Source organism: Charadrius vociferus, unplaced genomic scaffold (assembly GCF_000708025.1).
Source record: "Charadrius vociferus isolate BGI_N301 unplaced genomic scaffold, ASM70802v2 scaffold228, whole genome shotgun sequence".
NCBI lineage: Eukaryota > Metazoa > Chordata > Aves > Charadriiformes > Charadriidae > Charadrius > Charadrius vociferus.
In genome coordinates, this window is record NW_009649864.1 from 3129396 (window position 1) to 3138586 (window position 9191).

Below are 9191 nucleotides of genomic sequence, written 5' to 3' on the forward strand. Positions count from 1 at the left end.
ATATATGGGTTTTCTTGTGTTGTTCTCCCCCCCCCCCTTTTTTTTTTTTTAAGGTACTACAAGTTTTCAGAACCCTCAAAGAGCTACTTGTACCCGACATCGCACCAGCCTAGAGAGGGACAAAAGCAAAGCCACGCTGAGCTCTCTCCCAGCCCTCCCACCCCGGCCTTCAGTGCCCATGTGTCATTCCCCCCCACAGGGCTCTGTTACAGGGTGGTCCCTTCTCCCCGTACCCTCCATGGGCTGCCCAGTCCCACGCCTCTTCCTCCACCGCTGCTTCTTCTGGGCTGAGGCCATCCTGCTCCCAGCACCTTCACCCTCCTCCAGCTTTATAGGCTCTGGCCCCCGGCTGCCCCACCTCCCGCACATGCCCTGCTCCGCTCCCGCAGCCTGGAGACTTCGCTCTTTCAAAAAAGATGGGAGTGAAGCAAGGAAAAGGAGAGTAAAGTCCTCCTGTGAGAGCACTTTGTGCCACTGCTTGAGGCTCCAGACTGCTTCACACCATGGGTTCACCAGAGCTGACTGTGTGGAGGTCTGCAATTAGCACAAAATAGCACAGCAGTTTGAGTCCTCTAGTCATTGCATTTCTCTAAGTGCAGATATACATAAAGCACATGACATGCACGTGCATCTTCAATTGAGTTTGCAACGCCTGGTGGCCAGAGATGCAGTGCTCCCTCTCCACTCTTGCCAGTTTATTTTCTGTAGCCCTATTTCATTCACACAACCTTCAGGCTGACAGAAGATAATCAATAGTCAAAGGGAAGAACACCTACTTCCTCCAGAGGTGGCCAGGAGATTCAAAGATGTTTCCTTCTACTATTTGCTGCAGCAGACGATCTCCCACCTGTTGGATGGACAGCTGCAGTTGGACATGCAATGCTTTCTAAACCTCTCTCTTAATCACTTCCAATCCATCACATGTGATTTGGAGGACTTAGATACCCTCACCCTTACTTGCCATTACTCACTGAGAAGAGGAACAATAATTTTGCTATTTCTAAATACTGGGAATAGTATTTTTCCAGATTTACCAGAGAATTATGAATCAGGTCCATTTTTCACAAAGAAGCAGAGCTGATTTGACCCTTTAAAGGCCACATCTCCATGCCCCTTCTTCTCCTCCTTTTTATAGGGAAGTGAAGAACTAACTCCTTTACTTATTCAAATCTAATTCCTTTTCCTCCCATTATTTCCTTCCTACCTGGCTTTCTTACATCTTCCTGCACAATGCAGAAAGTACTATTGTTTTAGATTAATTTTAAAATGAATATAAAAGCCTCAGTAAAACAAGCATCTCACTCTGAAGCCAGCAGTGGGTTGTTACTCTGAAAAGGCCCCAGGAGCAAGCCCCTGGCAAGGTGACAGTGAGAGCAGCTGCACTGGGAGCAGCTCACAAACTTCACAAGCCTTCCACTCCACCTCTGCCACCAGCTGAGCTACAGCCTCTTGCATAGACCCCTTCTCTTCCCAGACACCACCTTTTCCATCTCATTACCTTCTCTACCCAGGCCAGGACCATCTGATGGTTCTTCCCTCTCTTTGTATTCTCCAACCACTTTCAAAACAAAACAGAGCAACCAAAAGCCTCATCCAACATCCTCCAGCACTTACCACTGAGGTGGGAGCGAAGAAGTGCTGTGTCAGGGCCTGCAGTGCCAGCTGAGTTGAATGAGCACATACAATCACCATCTTTAATCCAAACACATGGCTTGGAGTGATGCCTCCCACAAAAGCCTGCCCAAAATCAGCCCCTGATGCTTCACAGGCACCAGTTGTCAGCAACAAGGCCCCGGCATCCAGGACTCTGGAGACCTGTTGGTCTGCAAGGGATTACAGATGAGATGGTGACTCTAAAGTTGAGACCAGGCCAAGGTTTGCACAACGAACTGCTGCCAGCACCCACCTGGGTAGGGGTCAGGCAGCAGAGCTGCAGTCAGACAACAGATTTTGGAGGAATATTTCGGTTTTCCGCTTTCCAAAGCAGACACGTAATGCCATTGCCAAGGCAGGGCAGCTTTCGGCTATACCCGGTTGGTGCAGTATGAACAAGGAGGGTGGCCAGAGGGTTAGAGGGGCACAGAAATGCTCCCTTGAGCCATTTATTCTGATGATTTATTGTACTGCTTCTCGGTGCTTTGGCTTTCCTCAACACTCCTGGAAAAAGCCCCTGACCCTGCACAGATCTTGCACCAGCCCCAGATACCTCTAATTTCCCTGGAGTCCAGGCTTTCTGGCCAGTTGAGAACATAGGTAATACACTTCTTTTCTTGTTTTCAAAGGCATCATCACTCCTCCTCCTCTTACCCACGGGTGCCCGCTGTCTCACCGCTTCACAGGGTGTCCCTGGGAGGCCAGCGCCAGGAAAGCCTCTCTCAGCTCATCAGTTCAGGCTCTACGTTATGACATCCCGTCTAATAATTCACAAATGCGTCTCTGTTGTTCTTTAAAATATTAAACACACACACATTTGAAATACAGTTGACTTCTACATATAGAGACAAAACATACTAGATTATCTGCTGTGAAATGTGCTGGAGGAAAAACTGTAGAAAACTCGTTTGTCCAAGATGAAAAAAAAAAAACTTAAAGCTCTGGGGCTGGGGCCAGCAGAGCTCAGCTCTTGCAGAGGACACTGAGGCTGGAGCAGAGGCTGTCTGAGGTTGCATGTCCATCAGGGAAAGGCCATGGCTCACTTCTTGCCTGCAGAGCAGCCAGGACTGTGGTCTTTGGGAGCAGATTTAGGTGGCGGCTTACGTTAATCTTTAATTATTAAATAATAATCTTGAAAACCTCCTATTAGTCAATGGAAATTATCGTTTAGCTGCAGATTCCATCTGTGAACCATGAAGAGGGAACTAATTCACAGCGAACCATGTTTGACACACGCATATCTTGCTCCAGCCAAACCTCCCACCAGGAGGTTCATCACAAACTGGGGCTTTTGGATCTCCATGTGCAGCTCTGCAGCCATCTGGGTGCTCCAGCTGGGGTTTGGGGACTGAAAACAAAGCAATCAAGCAAATAATACTTTTTCTTCATGGGAAGGTGAACTCTTAGGAAAAAAATATTTAAAATGTCTGGAAGTATGGCCAAACTACAACTGCTGCTGCAGTCTCCTCGTTCTCACTGCTTACCTCAAAAAGTGCTACTGCAGCTATTATTATTAATACATAGCTGTTAATTCTTCACAAAACCAAAAAGAGAGCACAAAGGCAGCCTTTAAATTCCTGTACTCACAACTGTTTCCACATAGCAACATCCTGTTCTTCTCTTCATGAAATCTTCTCCCTGTGATGCACAACAGAAGGGTGTGGGAGACAAAAGAAATGTCCTCGGTGTCTCCAGCCTGTGAGTACAGCAGTGCTATATTCAGAGGCGGTTGTTCTGAACGTTCCTGAGGAACCATATCCAAAATACTGGTTATTACATGGTACAGAAACCATAAGGAGCCATTAAGGCTCTTCTTAGTTTTTTCTTGCACGTAAGGGGCAGCATCATCTGAAGACCTGAACTGGAGGTTAGAAAGCACGTCTTCGGTTCTTGACTTTTCTTTGTATCTTGATGCAGAGAGTCATTGACCCTGGGCAAAACACTTCAGCCCTTTTTAAACCTTGTTTCCCCATTTGCAAAATGTAGGCGTAATGCTGTTTCTCTTTAATTCGCCTTTGGAATGTCACAGTTGGCCAGGGAAGATGAAAAGTACTGATTTTTCTCAAAAAAAACCCAAACCCAAACATCTCGCTGTAGCAGAGTATTAATAGCCCAGGAAGCCATGCTGGCATTTGGAGAGGGAATTTCATTTTTACAGACTGGCTGGACCATTGCTGCTTTACTTCCAAGTTTGTTCATGAATACTGGAGAGGAAATATTTTGTCTTTCTTGAAATACAGCTCTTTAGTCACCCATGGATGTCTTTGACAGTCTGATGCTGTTCTGAAGATGAAGTATTTTATAGTAAATACTGGAGCAGCTACATCCCTTTCTTTCTTTTGAGGCTGTAAAAGTCAGGCATTCTGGTTGCCTCTGCTCCCTCAGCCGCTTCCTTAGGTACAAGGCTGGGGTCCTGCAAAGAGGATACTGAGGAAGCAAGGAAGGTGGTCAGAGTGTGAACATGCAGACTCCCGTTCCTAAAACTCCAGTCATATGTGACTAACATGCTGCTTTTTTTCAATGGCGTCTGTACACTCCTCCTCTTAGCTCAGTTTCATCAGTAATTGCATCACCGAAGACAGCAGGCTGTGAAGTCGAACTGAAGGCTAACACATGTCACTCCACCTGCCCCATGAGCCGCAGTCTGCCTGCTGGACCCATTTCTCAGTGTGCTCTGCAGGCTGGAACACCGTGAAGTATTTGGACAGTGCAGCTCCGGCATCCCCACACATACGTCCACACCAAAGGCATTGCCATTTCCAATGTGCGATGTGATCTAAACCTATCAGATGAAGGACAAAGGTTGCTCTGGAGGCTTCTGAGGCCCAGAGAAGGGCCACAAAGATGCTCAAAGCACTGGCAAGGCTGCCACATGAGGAAAGGCAGAGAGAACTGGGTTTGTTCAGCCCTGAGAAAAGAATAAGGCTTAGGGGAGACCTTATCACCATGTTCCAGTATTTAAAGTGTGGCTACAAAGAGGAAGGAGACTCCCTTTTTACAAGGAGTGAAGTGGAAAAGACAAGGGGCAATGGGTACAAGTTACTCCTACGGAGATTCTGATTGGACACAAGAGGAAAATTTTTCACAGTGAGAACAATCAGCCATTGGAATAATCTCCCCAGGGAAGTGGTGGATTCCCCAAATTGGACACTTCTAAGATTCAGCTGGACAGGGTGCTGGGCCATCTTGTCTAGACCGTACTTTTGCCAAGTTTGGACCAGATGATCCTTGAGGTCCTTTCCAACCTGGGATTCTATGATTCTATGATATGTTCTGCCCCACTTTAATTTTACTTTAAAGTTTTGCCGAACTTTGGGGTCCTATTTAAAAATAGCTGCCTGCTTTCTCACACGTGGAGTTCTTACTTGTCTGGATATGTGCATGGCTTCTGGGAGTGAATATTGCTTATTTTAGTATCTTCTTCCAATGGATTTTATGCCAACTGAACATCCAGGGATGCATTAGCAACACTTGAGGAATACACAAGTCAGCCACTTGTTTACAGTTTCAGCCTTTTCTGTTAAATATTATGGTTACACTGCTGTTTAGACAGGTGGAGAGCAGAACATAAAAGCTGAACAGGGGCTTTGGAAACTGGGCAAGGACTAAGCTGAGTTCTTGCTAAGCTGCTTCTCTGACTGGGTAGCAAGTTTTAGCAAACCTGTCAAAGGACCTTTACCTCAGGAGCATACACAGCCCTTTCACCGGTGACCGTGCAGTAGGCTTGATGATACACATGCTCAGCAGAGATGAAAAAGCTCCAGGTGAAGTGTTTGTGCTCAGCCAAGACTCATACTGGAACTGCCTTGTTACCAGCAGCCCAAATTTGAAAGCTTTTCAGTTTAAAATTACAGAGCTCCTTCATTTTGGCTGTGTCCCGTGGAATCCTACAGGTACAACAGGACTTCAGGGTGATAGCAGTATTCAGGGGACAAGGCAGTATGGATGTGCCCTGTCTCAACCTAGAAATATCAAAATTCCACGGATCCCAAAATTCACCTCTTCTGCCAGGCAAGGGTGGCACGAGGATACAGAACAGATCAATTATCTCATTTTTCAGAAAAAGAAAGCCTGGAAATCATTTTTGGCCAAACCATGCATGGGAATAATGGGTGTTTATAGGGTTTGTCTTGCTTTCTTACTGCTCGCTGGAAAGCAGACTGGAGGAGAAGCACAGGAGACTAACGGAGAACTGAGTCGGAAGAAAACTCTTAATTCACATTACTCCATTCAATGAACGTTATGGTCTGTATCATCTGCTCCTCTGGGTATGATTTCAGACTGAAATGGTGCACCTGGCACTGGTGTTACAGGACATGCCGACAGTGTTACAAGTCGAAGTCAGCATCTGCAGGGAGTGTCTTCACTGGGCTAGCATGACCACCCCATAGGGATATGCCTTGTGCAACTGCCGTAACATTTTGCTCAGCTTCCTGGAGCGTTTTCATAACGTCCTGGTCCTGAAGTTGCCAAAATCCGGCTTGGTTGTACCATCAGGAAACGTGCCTTGTGCTCTCAAGCAGACCAGGGCTGACAGGGCTCCGTGGCAGGTGGGTACAAGGACTGGCCCCACTGCATTCAACCCCACTCCCTTTTCCCTTCACACAGCGTTGCTTCAGGAACAGAGCCGGGAATCTTTAGCTGGAGTTTTGCTCTTCAAAAAGATAGGGAGCAACACGAGTGATCTGGCCACCTCTTACAATAGAGAGTGCTGGAAGTAAGAGTTCATGTGTCAGCTGGGAGCTCTTGGCAATGAAGGTGCTGTGTACGTATGTATTTGCACAACTTACAGGGGAAGAATAAAAAATGCCTCTCCTTCTCGCAGGGCACTGTCAAATGCCAGGCACCTTAAAGATCCTAAGAGAGACAGCAATAATTGGGACAGCAAGATGGACTTCGTCCTCATAATCAGCTAAACTTTTCAAGGCCCTTAGTTGTAGTTGCCTGTGTGTATAGATTCAGCATGGATCTACCACGGGATTTCATGGAGTAAGCGGGACACAGTTTATCCACACAATCCTTAAGAATCATGATTTTAAAGCTTTAATCCTACTACACAACTTCAACCACTGCACAAAGGAACCTTAAGATAACTTCAGAAATTTCACCGTACATTAATGACAGGACCAAGTATTGTAGATATTATTAGTATTATTGCCATACCTACTTTAGAGCGCATGAAGGTTTTTTCCTTTATTTTTCACTAGTGCATTCTAGAATCAGAAACGTTTGCTCTCTATTCACACATGTCACTGTCCCACTGCAGCAGCGTTGCTGTAATAGAGTTCTCCAGAAATCCCACAGGTCTTGAAGGCTCAGTCTCCATGGGTGAAGGGCATTCAGAGTCTGCAGTTCTAGATTTCTGAGGCATTTCATATGATTGCACTAATTTTGATGGAAGAGCAGCTGTCTCCTTACCAATTATTTCCACTGGCGTTTGAAAATCATTTTCTGGTTCCATATAAATATCACTGTGAGACTCTGTAACTGGCAGGACTGAGTTTCCAGGTGTGAGAACAAGTTGTGGATCTTCTACATGGAAAACATCTCCCAGAACTACTGCCTCTGGCACGCTGTGCAGCAGCAGAGTTTTAATTCTTTTCTGACCTTTACCACTAGTGAAATTCATACTGCAGTCTGCGCGCAGTGATCCATCTTCTGAGCAACCACAATAAACACCTGAAAACTAAAATAAAATGACTCCAAATAAGCAAGATGAGTTCTGTGCTGCCGGGTCCATTTCCCACCAAGGGAATCATGGAGATACCTGGGTGGGAGGTTTCCCGCAGACTTCCAGCGCCCAAAACTGCCTGCTGCAGGGGCCAGCAAAAGCAAAGCAACAACGCTGGAGAGCATTTTAGCAAGCAGAGCGCAACCCCCAGTGGCACTCTGCAGGAGAGACTATCACCGTTCTCCTTTCATAAACCATTCTACATGTTTTTATGTGACTTCTATTTTGCAACAGAAGCCTGTTAACAGCTTTTTAAATACTGCTTCAGGAAAAACTAGTGGAAGACTACTTGAAAAGGCCTATCCTCAAAAAAAAAAAAGGTTTTTTTCTTCTTTAAAACTATTACAGACTTTTTTTTTTCTGATACGGGAAAGCAACTCAACAGTACCGTGTACAACCAGTCATAAATAGGTAAGAAAAAATGACATAGTGAAATATACTTGGAAACCATACTTGTGCATTTTAAAGCACCAATAGTGAAACGCTTGGCTAATGGTTCAAATCAGGAGAACCCTGTGCAGTGTAAAGCCCTCTGCTCCACACCCTCCTCTTCCTCAATGGCTCGATGTCCAAGTGGAGACCAGTTACGAGTGGTGTTCCTCAGGGGTTGGTGCTGGGACCTGTGCTGTTCAACATCTTTGTTGGCGACATGGACAGTGGAATGCTGATCAACAAGGCCAGGTGCAGGGTCCTGCACCTGGGTCATGGCAATCCCTGGTATCAATACCACCTGGGGATGAATGGGTTAAGAGAAGCCCTGCTGAGAAGGATTTTGGGGTATTGGAGAGGAAAAGCTGGACATGAGCCAGCAATATGTGCTCATAGCCCAGGCAGCCAACTGTATCCTGGGCTGCATCAGAAGTGTGGCCAGCAGGTTGAGGGAAGGGATTCTGCCCTACTCTGCTCTTGTGAGACCCTGCCTGGAGTCCAGCTCTGGAGTCCCCAACATAAGAAGGACACGGACCTGTTGGAGCGGGTCCAGAGGAGGGCCACAAAGATGATCAGAGGGCTGGAGCACCTCTCCTATGAAGACAGGCTGAGAGAGTTGCGGTTGTTAAGCCTGGAGAAGAGAAGGCTCCAGGGAGACCTTATAACCCCTTCCAGTACCTAATGGGGGCCTACAGGAGAGGCGGGAAAGGACTTTTTACAAGGGCACATAGTGATAGGATGAGGGGGAACAGCTTCATACCGGAAGAGGGCAGGTTTAGATTAGATAGTAGGAATAAATTTTTCATTTTGAGGGTGGTGAGACACTGACACAGGTTGCCCAGAGAAGTTGGATGCTCCATCCCTGGAGGTGTTCAAGGCCAGGCTGGATGGGGCTTTGAGCAACCTGGTCTAGTGGGAGGTGTCCCTGCCCATGGTAGGGGGGTTAGAACTTGATGATCTTTAAGGTCCCTTCCAACCTAAACCATTCTACAATTCTATGATCACCCCACTGAAACAGCACCTTGGTATGAAAGAACGCACGTCTTCGTCTCCTCTTCACACCGCTGCTGCTATGGATACTGAATGCTCCCCTGATACATCTGCTCCTCCTTGGACCAGCCATACTTTGGTTGGCGTTTTATTCACCATTTCTTCTTTTTAGCCTTAATTTTAAAAAATACAATGGTTTACACAATTTGCTAGCACAAAACTAAATCTCTGTCTAAAATAATTTTTCATTGTCCAGTATGACTTATTCAGATGTTTCCTAGGTAAGGTTTGCTTTGTTGAAAATAAAGAACACTTAAAAAACATCACTACATTATAAGGTATGAGAAACACACAGATCTGAAATTCAGGTGACCCTTTCTTTAGGATG